This window comes from Rattus rattus, chromosome 13 (genome assembly GCF_011064425.1).
Source record: "Rattus rattus isolate New Zealand chromosome 13, Rrattus_CSIRO_v1, whole genome shotgun sequence".
In the NCBI taxonomy this organism is placed as follows: domain Eukaryota; kingdom Metazoa; phylum Chordata; class Mammalia; order Rodentia; family Muridae; genus Rattus; species Rattus rattus.
Window position 1 is genome coordinate 37,090,379 of NC_046166.1, and position 13,018 is coordinate 37,103,396.

Genomic DNA, 13,018 nt, shown 5'->3' on the forward strand with positions numbered 1-13,018 from the left:
CAAAGAATTTTTTATCCCTGTCTACTCCCTAATAAGCAAAGTATAACTGTTATCTTCTGCCTTGATAGCACATTAGGTACTGTTAGTCCCAAATGCTCTTTCCTATTATCCAACAATAGTATTGATTCTGAATCTAGCATCATAAAACACCTCACCTAGACTTGCTATGTTTAATCAAAAATATGTGTAATAAGACAGACGCCACTGTCACTTTTGCCACTTGCTGCTGACATGATCAACCCCACCGTGTATTTCGACATCACTGCCGATGGCGAGCCCGTGGGCCATGAGCTCTTCGCAAAGTTCCAAAGACAGCAGAAAACGTTCATGCTCTGAGTCCTGGAGAGAAAGGATTTGGCTATAAGAGTTCCTCCTTTCACGGAATTATTCCAGGATTCATGTGACAGGCTAGTGACTTCACATGCCATAATGGCACTGGTGGCAGGTCTATCTGTGGAGAGAAATTTAAGGATGAGAACTTCATTCTGAAGCATATAGGTCCTGGCATCTTGTCCATGCAAACACTGGACCAAACACAAACGGTTCCCAGGTTTTTCTGCACTGCCAAGACTGAGCGGCTGGATGGCAAGCGTGTGGTCTTTGGGAAGGTGAAAGAAGGCACGACCATTGAGGAAGCCATGGAGCGTTTTGGGTCCAGGAAGGGCAAGACCAGCAAGAAGATCACCATTTTCCGACTTTGCCCAACTCTAATTTCTGGTGGGCATTTTACATATCAAACCATTCCTTCTGTAGCTCAGGAGAGCACTCCCACCCAGTCTGCACCCAATACCCTGTAATTTCTCACGCTGAGTTTCTTTGGTTTCCATATTTTCTTTATTCCCCTTCAAGTCTAGCTGGATTGCAAAGTTAAGCTTATGATTATGAATAAAACCTAACTAAGAACTACTAAAAACATGTGGAATATATGCAGGAAAAGACATATCATTTCTTAACAATCTCAGCTGAAATTTTGTCCTAATGAAACCCTAACAATCAGCATTTCTAGTGACAACACATTTACTTACTATCTCATGCAGTTGGGGGCACCCAGGCCTGACATTATTACTGATGCTCTCTGATATGATTACAGATGAAACCATGGCAGGCTGTCCTCTGAGAGGCCTTACCAGCAGCTGACTGAGACAGACGCACCCAACCATTGGACTGAAGTCAGGGACCCCTATGGTTAAATTAGAGGAAGGATTGAAGAAGCTGAAGGGGAAGGTAATCCATAGAGAGACCACCACTCTCAACTAACCTGGATTCCAGGGAGCTGCCAGAGACAGAGCCACCAACCAGGACCATACACAAGTCAATCTGAGGCTCCTGGCACAAACATAGCAAAGGTCTGCCTGGCCTGGCCTCAGTGTGAGATGGGCTTAGTCCTCTAGAGACTGGAGGCCCAGGGTCAGGTGGAGGGAGCATCCTCTTGGAGACAAGGAGGAAAAGGAATAGGATGAGGAGCTGTGGGAGGGGGAGGGAGGGGAGGACTGGAATATAAATAAATGTAATATGTTTTTAAGTAGAATGAATACTTTGGATGCCAAATAAAATCAGAATTCATTCCTCACCCCATCAGAGTAAAATGTGTGTGCCAGTCATCTGATAGCTCAGTTGTCGAACCTGAGATGCATTTATTAAAATTCTTCCCTTCTTCCACATAGCCAAGTTGTTACCAATCTCATGGCTCTACAACATGTCCTGAGATTTGAGTCTTTGTCCCCATTAATAAATTCAGGATTTCCTGCCCCGCAAACAACAAGAAGAAATATATATGAGTAAAATTAACAACAGTGTTAAGTTTCTAACCCCTTCTTGCCTCTTTAATATGATATATAAACTGGAAGATAGATATTGATATATTTGCTAATTGAAATGACATAACATTGAAGTTGACTTCAAAGAGAAAACTAGAAAGTTCTCCTGTAATGGTATACACATAGCCATTGACAGAAATCTCATACTTACACAGAGACAGGCCTATTTGCAAAAATTCGTTATATTTTTTATCAAACCTCTACCTTAGAAATTGCATAGCCAATTAATCAGTGCCTTGAAGGTTTTTCTACATGCATCTCATGTTAGAGGTCAAATATGAGGGTTAATTGGAGATTTCAAAAAAAAATTTAGGAAAAAACAGAAAACATTGCTTTTAGAAATAAGATCTGTTTTCAATACACAGTAACTTATCTAAAGCTATATTCTACTAATGGCTACACAAGAAGCAACTTTATATTTACTGGAATTCACAGCATAAAAACGCATTTATCTGGATAAAGGAATTAGTATGCTTTTTATTGACTAGGTGAATTATAAGTGTACATGTATATGAAATTAAGAAAAATGGCATAATTGATATTTAACTTTAACTGCATAATCTCTGCCCAAAGCAAACAGTTAACTATATTTTGATATGCAGCTTTGCTCCAGGCTGGTATTTAAAAATAAGTTATAAGTGTCCTAAGACTACTGTTATCTTGAATAATTTATTACCACAAGCTTTCTGTATTCCTCAAATCCTTTCAAATCATTTTTTTCTATAAGTGATTGTGAAAGTATTTTTTTATTGTCATTTAGTCTTTCTATAGGTTCTTACATTAAATGTACATGTGCACATATGTGACACACAAATACAAACATTCTGACATTCATGCGTGTGCGTGTGCATGCGTGTGTGTGTGTGTGTGTGTGTGTGTGTGTATGTGTTAATCTGGATTCTATAAAAGTGCTGAGAGTGTTGCTCAATGGCATGATATATGTTTAGTGTGTATGAGCCAAGACGTCCAATCTGAGTATTAAAAATTGTGGATAATTTTGAAAATCTGTTTTCAAAAATCACTGGTAGTGGTTGAGTGAAATTTGTAGAAATTCAGCCCCAGGAAAAATGTTGTTGTTGTTGTTGTTGTTGTTGTTGTTGTTGTTGTTGTTGCTGCTGCTGCTGCTGTTTTTGTTATTGTTTCATTTTGTTTTTGTTTGTTTGTTTCATTTTTGTCTGGTTAGTTGGATATTTTTTAATCTCTTGTTCTTTGCCCTTCGACCTTCGCCCTCCAAGAAACACTCCATATGTTCAATTGCTCTGAATTTTTGAGTTCGTGTTCTTATTCATAGATCCTGTGACTAGATCTTGTATATAGAAACTATTGATTTCCATTCTCTATATAATTAAATGATGGACGCAAGACTTTCACTGTGGCATTTTTAAGGAGGAGTTAAAAATAATAAAAGTAATCAAAAGCCTAATTTGAAGAAGGAAGTTTATAGATTGAACCAAGATTTTTCTACAATTCTTCCAAACTGTAATGTCTCTAGGAGAAACATACTAGGAATTTTGTTCAATTCTGAAAGTCCACAAGCCATCACATGTTCCATCATTTGTTCAGTTTCACACCAAGCAACTTCATACCATGCATAGTGATAAAATACATGCCAAGAGTAGTGGTATGTGTTCTATAGCATATCATAGAGGTCCCTAGACATAAGATTATACAAAGCATCTTTTATTCACCAGCTATCATCTCAAAGGCTTATGAACTGAATAAACTCACCTTTTCTAGATCTTTCTGGACTCTGGATGACTAAAGCTCTTCTCCAAGCTGATTGGTTCAAATTGGCTTCTCTTGGCTTCTCACTGAATTGCTCTGCTTGGCAAAACTTCCTCTGTATCCCACAGAACAGCATTGACTACATGGAAATGAACCCAACTCCACTCAACTGAACTCAGAGGAACTGCATGGACTGCACTGATTCCAAACTGATTGACTTGCATTCATCTTGTACTGCTTGTATTTGCTACTTGTTCTCATGGGAGTTTGGCATATCTTATCTCTGACTCATTCTGTCAAATCTTCCCCCAATTCAATTTTTATCTGCCCCTCAAACAGATGTTATTTGAAAACATGACAGTCTTCTACAGAGTCATGTAGATAAATACTATTCATCATTTGAGAAATTAATAAAGTCACATCACAATAGTTCTCAAATGAGATGAACTTAAGCTTTTTTTCAAGTGGCATATTGTATTTTTCAAGAATTTCAATAATTTATATTTTAGACTTCAACAAAGGTTGAAAACTATATTCATAAAATAAATGAAAAGGCTGTTGTCCGTGTCTGTTCAAATGCAGTAACTATATTTGAAACGGTTTCTGTGAAAGGCCATTTTAAGGATAAAGTAATTTGTGTGTGTGTGTGTGCCTAAAATGTGGCTTGGATATTTAGGGTTAAAATAGTACTCCTTTTTGACAATTGACTGACAATGGCCTTGGTCATGTGCAGACTGAACAGTGAACTGGGGAAAATTTGGTCTAATCCTTAAGCCATCTGAATTTATTATTGTAGTCTAAAAGAATTTCCGTGCTACTTTTGAATCTCGATGACACATTTCTCCAAGGTCTAAGGAGAAGCGTTTTCTTCATGGTCTCTGATTCATTTCCTGAGGAATTTCTGCTTTCTTTTCCTTTTGCTTTGCAGAGGTCTTTAGAAAAGTTCATGTCCTTGAAAGGTAAGCTAAGTCAATGGATTTTTGTTTCAAGTTGTAAGCACTTGTCAGCATTTCAGCTGTCAGTGATTATTTCTGCAGTGGTGGGAGACATAGATCTTGCAAAAATTTTAATCTATATGGTAGACAAAAATAAAAAATAGGCATTACAGAGTGAATTACTTTCTGTCAAAGGTTATTAGGCTACTTCTCAGAGAAGTTAATTCCTTGAGCAGCTAATGTCCTTCCAAAGACGATGTTTGGTGCAAGTGAGAATTACAGCAGCCAGATACCAAGATAATTGTAGGAATTGAAGTTCATGAGTCTTTATACTTTCCCAATCTCATTTTAGAAATGAAAAGCATTTATAAACAAATATCAGCTTATGTAACACAGTTTTAAGAATTTTGAAGTTTTCTTCTTATATCTTGAAAATCCCAGAAGAAAATTTTCTCAAACCCATAATAGGAAAATTTAGAAAAAATATTACTTCAAATAGATATTGTTTTGTATATGCAGCTTATTTGTCTCTGTATATCGTTATTTTGCTATTTTTCTTCATCTAGCTTGGGCATAGAATGTAGATGCTTGAGGAAAATTAAAGATCTTCAAATGGAACTGAAATAAACAAGTCTTTGTTTATTTAATATGGTCCTTGATTATTTGAATAGCATTAATATCATTAATGAGCAGCAGAGATATAAACAAAAGTTAGGTTGAATTAAAATAGCATAAAGAGAATAATTACTATTACGTTTACCACATTGTATATTTTGAACAAGAGTATTTTGGCAGATAGGACAGTTATTAGCAGTCAAGGCCTGTGTCTTTAAGAAAATTCCCTCTGAACTGCCACATTAGGCAGATTTGTTGTTGCTGCTGTTGTTGTTGCTGCTGTTGTTGCTGCTGCTGCTGCTGCTGCTGCTGCTGCGTTTTGGCTTGGTTTGGTTTGATTTTTGCCTGATGCCTTTTCTGTCAATGTCTTTATAGTAGGAGATAACAAGGGTGGTATGCTATTGCCCACAATAATAATATAAAAGGGTTATAACATAATGATAAATATAATATAATGATAGATCACTAGGTTTAAAATTATTTATTTATTATTTACACTCATGTCTTTGTGCTTGTCAGTTTTATTTATCATGCACATACATGTGTAGATACCCACAAAGGCCAGGAGCAGGGTTCAAATCGTCTGGAACCAGAATTGCAGGCTGCACTGAGTCCCCTGCTGTGGGTTCTGGGGACTGAACTCAAGTCATCTGGTAGAGCGGCAATTGATCCTAACTGTGGAACAATTTGTCTTAAGAGCTCTTCAATTCATTATCATGCTCCCTTAGCCTCTGCACGGGAATTGAGTGCAGAGTTGACAGTGATCAGCGACCTGGTAATTCCAGAAAAGCATTCTCTGCATACCTTCACCCAGCTGCCTCAATTCTGTGCCCTGTGATTTCAGTCAGGTTTTATAACATGAACTTCCCTGGCTTTTCACTAGTTCTCTGAGCTACTTCAAATATTTATAGATTGATTTTTTTCCTATTCATCATGTCACAACAATTTTTTAAAGTTCTATGAACATTTACTAGTATTGCTTTCTGATTGTAGGATGTCCTAGGTTGTAACTTTTACTAATTACTTACTTATTTTTATATCATTTTGATTAAAAAAATCAATTAAACATGAGTGTGTGATTTTCACTACTAATTGGGTTTGTTATTGTATGACACAAGTAAAATGGAATTTTTCAGCAATATTATTTTCATTTCAACACAAGTACATTTCCCAGATTTTCTTTGGATCTGTAGGGTATTTTGGTACCTGGTTCTTTAATAGCAAATCGTTTCCACATAGAATTGCTTGCAGCACAAGTATTCAGCAAGTGGAATGAATCTACACCTTATTTTAAGACAAAATTTCCTTTTAAAAGAGAAGAATTTAGTTTATTTTGTAAGAAGAAAATCATGATTTTTGTTCTCTTTCCTGTACTTTTAAACTCTTAAGTAGAACCCAAAATCCACAGACACTAGGATGACCTGACCTATCATGACACCTTAAGAATTAGTGGAGAAGCCTCTTGGGGCATGTTTGAAAGAAAACATCCTAACCATAATTGTGTCCAATATTCAAACTCTAGTAAAAGTAAATAAGGGATATATTTTTACATAAAATTTAATTTTAAAATCTAAAAATTTAAGAGAAGTTTTATTTTGGTAGAGTCTTGATAGAAATTACCTTAAGAATTTTTCCTTTTGAAATATTTCTGTTAGTTATACAGAACATTTTCAATATTAAATTGGTTATTATCACAATATTCACTTTTCACTTTTAATGTACTTGGTGTGTGAATCTACACAAAACTAGGTATGGCTCTCATTTTGCTATGGTTGTATCTTTACATTTGCTTAAGCCAAAATGGAGAAATTAAATTGACAGAGATGTACTATGTTTCTAGAATAAAAGAGAAGTTTCAAAGCTAGGGCATCTTGGGTTACTTAGTTCAAATCCCATCTGACTTCCTTTTTTGTCATGGCATAAAGGTTGGCCTTCATATGACCAAATGTAAAATTCTCCCAGATGTGAAGTGGAATCTCATTTTAGAAATGAATGCTAACCTCATGCTACAGAGTGAAGGAATTAGAAGGACGCCCTTACCACCACAGTCTTTAGAAAGACACCACCTAAAGGGAATAGGAGTAGAAATAGTCACATGTGGTAAACTCTATTCCTTCTATGAACAGTCTGCATGAGGCACCCAATGTCAAGGTGTTCTTTACCAAATGTGTTAAGTGCCACTGTAAATATGGGCTATACCTTTTTGCTCTTTGCTTTTATCACCTTTATACAGAGGAGAGCCGTGATTCACTAGGGACTTATGTCAGGTTTAAAGACGTCCTTGAAAAATTTTTAGTAAAGAATGGATATATCCCACTCCGTAATATTCGGAGGTTTAATCAAAATAGGCATTAAGTCTAAGTAGATTACAGTGTGGCCTATGATTCAAAAATATAAAGTGGAAAACAGAGAAAAATGTGATTGACGTGAGCTATGTAGTGATAAATCTTTAGAGTTGTGTCAAGTGAGAGAAGAGGAACTTCAAGTAGCTACTCGCGTTAAATAGGAGTAGTTTTAGACGATAGAGGACATGAGAGCTCTTTTCAAATTTTATGATTCAATATATATGTGTGTATGTGCATGTTCGCATGTGTGTCTTGCCTTTCTATAACACATATATCAATATACTATATATTAGCCATATAAATATTCTATTGTAAAGCATATTACAAGGATGTGAAAAGTTAAGATAATGTCAATGCTGGTTTCACCATAAAGCTGCTTTTAAATGTGTGTAATAAACTGATGTACAAGTTGAAACACAATCTCAAATAATTCACTCTACTGCTGAGAGAGGTGCCGTGCTTCCTAAGATAGAGATTGTCTATTATTTTTTAATTTGTTTGACTCCTTTTGAAAACAAGTTGCTTTCTGATACAGATTCATTTCTCCTTTACTTCTCCCCATTCTTCCTCACCTCTCCTCCATAATACATAACTGAGTATTTAAGTTCTAAAGAAGTTGGGTTAAAATAGTCAATTTGAAAATGAAAAACAAAACTATGAGTATAACATTCTGTAAAGACCCAAGAAAACTTTAAATTTAAAAATATAATATCCCCAAGTGTTTTAGGATACAAGGTTAAAGCATTGGAGCTATCATGAGAGTCTTTATTTCATTTTTAAATTTAGGTAGATGCAATATTAAAGATATGGATGTGCATTCAGTGGGGAGAAAATCTTTAAATGATACAATATTAAAACATTTAATATGAATATGATAATTAAATTTAATATCCACACGCCTTTTCTGGAATTTGTTTTGTTTTAAATTTTTGAGCATCTAAATAAAAAAGTATAATATTAAAATAAATTTTATATATTCTCGTTTGAATATTTCTTCTTTGTGATAAAACAAAAATATAGCTCATTTTCTCCATCCCAAGAAAAGAGTATTATTAGTTCGATAATTTAGATGACAAATAGAGAAGTCCAGAGGTTATGGCTCAGGCCACTAATATAATCAGTGGTAAATTCACAATGAGGGGTAAATTCACTGGCACCTTTGTTCAAAAGCCATAGGTCAAGGCTATGAGACTCTCCATCATTTCCCTTCTTTTGAATTATCTAAAGTTTTAAAGGAGAAGTATACAATTATGGTTCAAGGGAGGGTTTAAAATTTATAAAAAGAGACAAAACTGTATGCTGTATTTTCAGAGTTTTGCCAAACTTTTAAATAACTTAAGTATAATTTTTGCTGGGATATCATTGAATATGGTTTATATAACTCTTTTAATTGATATTTTAGCAGTAAAAGTATCAAGTAGAAATGAAATTTTAATGTTGTTTGTAAACACACATAATATCCCTTATAGATTATGGCTGTTTAGTTTCCAAATAATGTAATTATGTTAAACCCTCCATCAGTGCTTCAAAATATGATTTCTTTAAAAGAAAATATGTTCAATATAGTGTCAAAGGAAAAATTATTTTAAATATTTATTAGTAAAATGCAGTGACAAATTCTTCCAAAAATATTTAAGGGCTATCTAAAGAGAGGAATCAAAATAAAACAGTGATTTAAAAGATTGGATGAAAATGACCATTTTCATAAAAACCTGGAATGTCTCTAAAAATTGCTTCTGTGGAATAGGATGCCCAGTTGGTAGAAGACTTGTAGATTACTAGCATCATTTTCCATCATTATTCCCAAAAATCATCATTGGTTCTAGATGGTGAAACATGAAATCACTTAAGGGGCCGTCATTTACAATGTCCGGGATGAAATTAGTAAGTTGAAGATAAGTAACTCAAATAATTATGCAGACACTTTTCTCTTTTTGCAAAACTACAGCATACCTCTTGTTCACATGCAAACATGATCAGCTTCACTTCCACAAGAAGTATATCCAAGAGTCCCAAACTAGACTTCAAATCTGTGTCTATGCCAAAACATGGTATAATTCTCTCCAACGAATATAAACACACCTTTCTTAATGTCGAAGCCAAAGATTTAAAAGGACACATTTAAAATGTATAGGCCCATTCCCTCCAATGGGGCACCATTATCTAAAAGTTCTAGAAATTTCCCAAGAAGAAATTTTAGTTAGGGAATGAGTATTCAACCTCTTGAGCATGTGCTGTATATTTCAGGGTGAACTAACAATTTCTTCCCCTGAGTTACTTTTGATCACTTAAAAGAACTTAATGAAAACTGTCTTAAAATTTTCCTTAAAGGAAACCATGGTCTTAGTCACAAATTTGGTGTCATTCCATTATTGTGCATAGAACACATATCAGTTTCATTTTAATGTATCATGTTGCTCATACTTGGAAATCCCAAAATTTTAATCAGGACATTTTATTTAATCATCTCTATAAATGATTTCTTTTTCCAAATGCCTATTGCAAAAATATATGGCTGTCTCCTGAGAGGTTCTGCCAGGGGCTTACTGATGCAAATGAGGGTGCTCAGCACAGGGACCCCAATGGAGGAGTTAGAGAAAGGACTGAAGGAGCTGAGGGGTTTGCAGCCCCATAGGAAGAACAAAAATATCAACCAACCAGACCCCTAGAGAGCTCTCTGGGACTAAACCACTAGGCCAAGAGTACACATGGAGGGACCCATGGCTCCAGCCGCATATGTAGCAGAGGATGGCACTGTCTGGCATCAGTAGGAGGAGAAGCCCTCCACGTCCTGTGAAGGCTTGTTGAGGTGGGAGTACACAGGTGGGAGTGAGAACATCTTCATAGAAGCAGGGGGAGGGGCAGAGGCAGCATGAGAGAGGACAGAAAGGGGATAACATTTGAAATGTAAATACATAAAATATCCATTTAAAAACATATCAACTCTGTATCAAAATGAAGTTTATACACAGCAAGTATAAGAACATATACTGACCAACATACCCAGTCTTCTCTAAGTGGTTCATGTTTATTCTCAGTCCTCTATGGTAAATGTTTTCATAAAAATTAATCAAATTTTATTTATTAATTGTTATATAGGATAAAATAGTTATATATTATATTTTGCCTTTGAAATATATAATAAAAGAGAGTAGAAACAATCAAAGCATTTAATGCAAAGCCAGAGAGAGTTAGTATTCCTAATATATTTGAGAGTTCATTTAGCCAGATTAAAAAACCAAATTTATCGTATTTGTCTTGTTCTTGTTTCTTTATTTTATATCAGAAATGCAAAACGTTATACTTAGTTATCAAGAAAAGAAATATAATTTATCTCCTGAATTTTATATAATCATTTCTTTAGAATAACTATTCTCTGTTTTAAGAAATTCTTAATCACAAGGTAACTGCTGAATGGTTCACTGCCTAACTTGACTGGTTTTATCTCAATATTAAAAATGATTTTATATTATAAAAATGATTTATGAATTAAGTGTTGTTTTGTTTTGTTTCTCTTTACATCTGCTGCATTTGAGACAGGCTTTCTCTATGCAACCATTTTGTCCCCTCAGCTTTGGAGCCACGCTTCATGTCCTTGCAGATGGTATTATGAACACCAGCATCCTCAGATGTGCATCTTGGAGGAACAGAAGTATTTGTCACAATTAGTAACTTGCATTGAATACTAATAATGTGTTTATTCATATGAGATTAAATTTTAACTTCTAGAAGGAATTCATTTTACTCCATCATTTAAACATTATCAATGTGCAAAGCGTCTCTTTCTCCATTCATCAAACACAAGGACAGCACTACACATAGCAAGATGTGTATTCATATATTCACACAATTCAGCCCCAGCTGCTGAGACTGGACATCTACCCAACACAAAACCCTCACCCTACAAGAGGTTCTTCATGCAAGATGTGCTGAGTCAAACAAGCTATAGAACATGTACATGTAGCTAACCAGTGTTAGCTACAACAAGGCTCACTCCATGAGAGGCAGTCCAGGACCGACACTGACTAGGTGACCAGGAGCCAGATTTGATGACCCAGAGACCTGGGTAGAACCAACCATGAATGGAAAACACAACAATAAAAAAAGACGAAAAATAATTGGTAATGATATTCTTATACTCATAGATTAATGTTTTGTCCAGTTATCATTAGAGAGGCTTCCTTTTGCTGGGAGCATGTACAGAGACCCAGAGCCAAACATTATGAAGAGAGAGAGAATCTAAATTGGAGATATCCTTAATGTCCCTCCTCTCAGAGTTTGGAAATTCCATGGAAAAGGGGGAAGAAAATTGATAGGAATCAGGGGGGATAGAGGATATCAGGAGACCATGATCTATAAAATCAACTAAGCTCATATGGACTCTCAGAGACTAAAGTAGCAAGCAATGAACTTCTATGGGTATACATCCAGTTCTCTGCATATGTTATGGGTAGTTTGGTGGTTTTAGTGGGACTCTGAAGAGTGGGACTGGTGTATCTCTCACTCTAACACTTCCATTTGGTCTTCTATCATCATATTGGATTGCCTTGCCTGAGCTTGATGGCTTTATGGCTTTTACCGATCTTTTTGTGCCTTGGTTTTTGTTTGTTTGTTTGTTTGTTTGTTTGTTTGTTTTCCCTGTTTAGCTGCCATCTCTAGGAGGTCTGCTCTTTCCTGAAGGAAAAATGAGGAGAGTGGATCTGGGGAAGAGAAAACTGGGGTGAGAAGTTAGAGGAGTGGAATGGGAAACTGGTTGGGATGTATTGTATAAGAGAAGAACTTATTTTCAATAAATAAAACAAAATCAGATTCAAGACGATTCGAGGCATTGTAAAGGTGGTGGAGATTCATTGTAAGTGAGGATTTTCTGACTACATTGCATATGTAATTGCTGAAAATCATTTTTGTAATCCAGTCCACATTTTATTTATTACCCTGCCCATGCTGAAAGAAACCACAATAAATCTGCAAGGAAAGAGCTACAGAGATGGCAAGTTTAAAACATAACAACAGCGTTGGAATAACTGCTTTGAGATTTCAAGATTTCCAACCATTGAGCCACTAAAATTAGGAGTTACTTCACATTGCCACTTACATGATTTCATTTGCAGCAGAATCGCTCAAGTGTATATTATGGGTAGGCTCTAGTCTCTGGTAACAGGCAGGGAAAAGGAACTACATAAAGTAAATGCATTACCAGGGAGAGAAGTCTAGCTGTAGAACATACTTTTATGCATATGAACGTGTAACTGTACTTTTAAGTAGTGGTATTTAACGAGCCAAAAAGATAGGGTTTTTTTTTTTTTTTTTTAATGTTAGGAATCTACAGTTTATATTCTCTTCCCAAAATGTTTACTTTGCCCCTTTGTGGCATTTCCTTGACTTTTGTTTCAGCTCTGTGGTTATTAAGCTTGTACTTCTTGTTCTTGTTCTCAGAATATTTCTCAGGTAAACCCACTCAAGAAAACCTATTGTGCTTTCTGATCAAAGAAGAAAGTGATGCTAGGCTATAATAAGCAATTTAATTTTTAATGAGCGTATTCGTGCCCAAGGTCATAACAATCGTGAAAGAAAAAAGTTA

At 35.5% G+C, this 13,018-nt stretch overlaps 1 pseudogene; it reads left to right on the plus strand.

The window, feature by feature from the left end:
* Positions 1 to 228: 228 nt before the first annotated feature.
* LOC116914309 lies at positions 229 to 797 on the plus strand (annotated as a pseudogene).
* Positions 798 to 13,018: the final 12,221 nt, after the last annotated feature.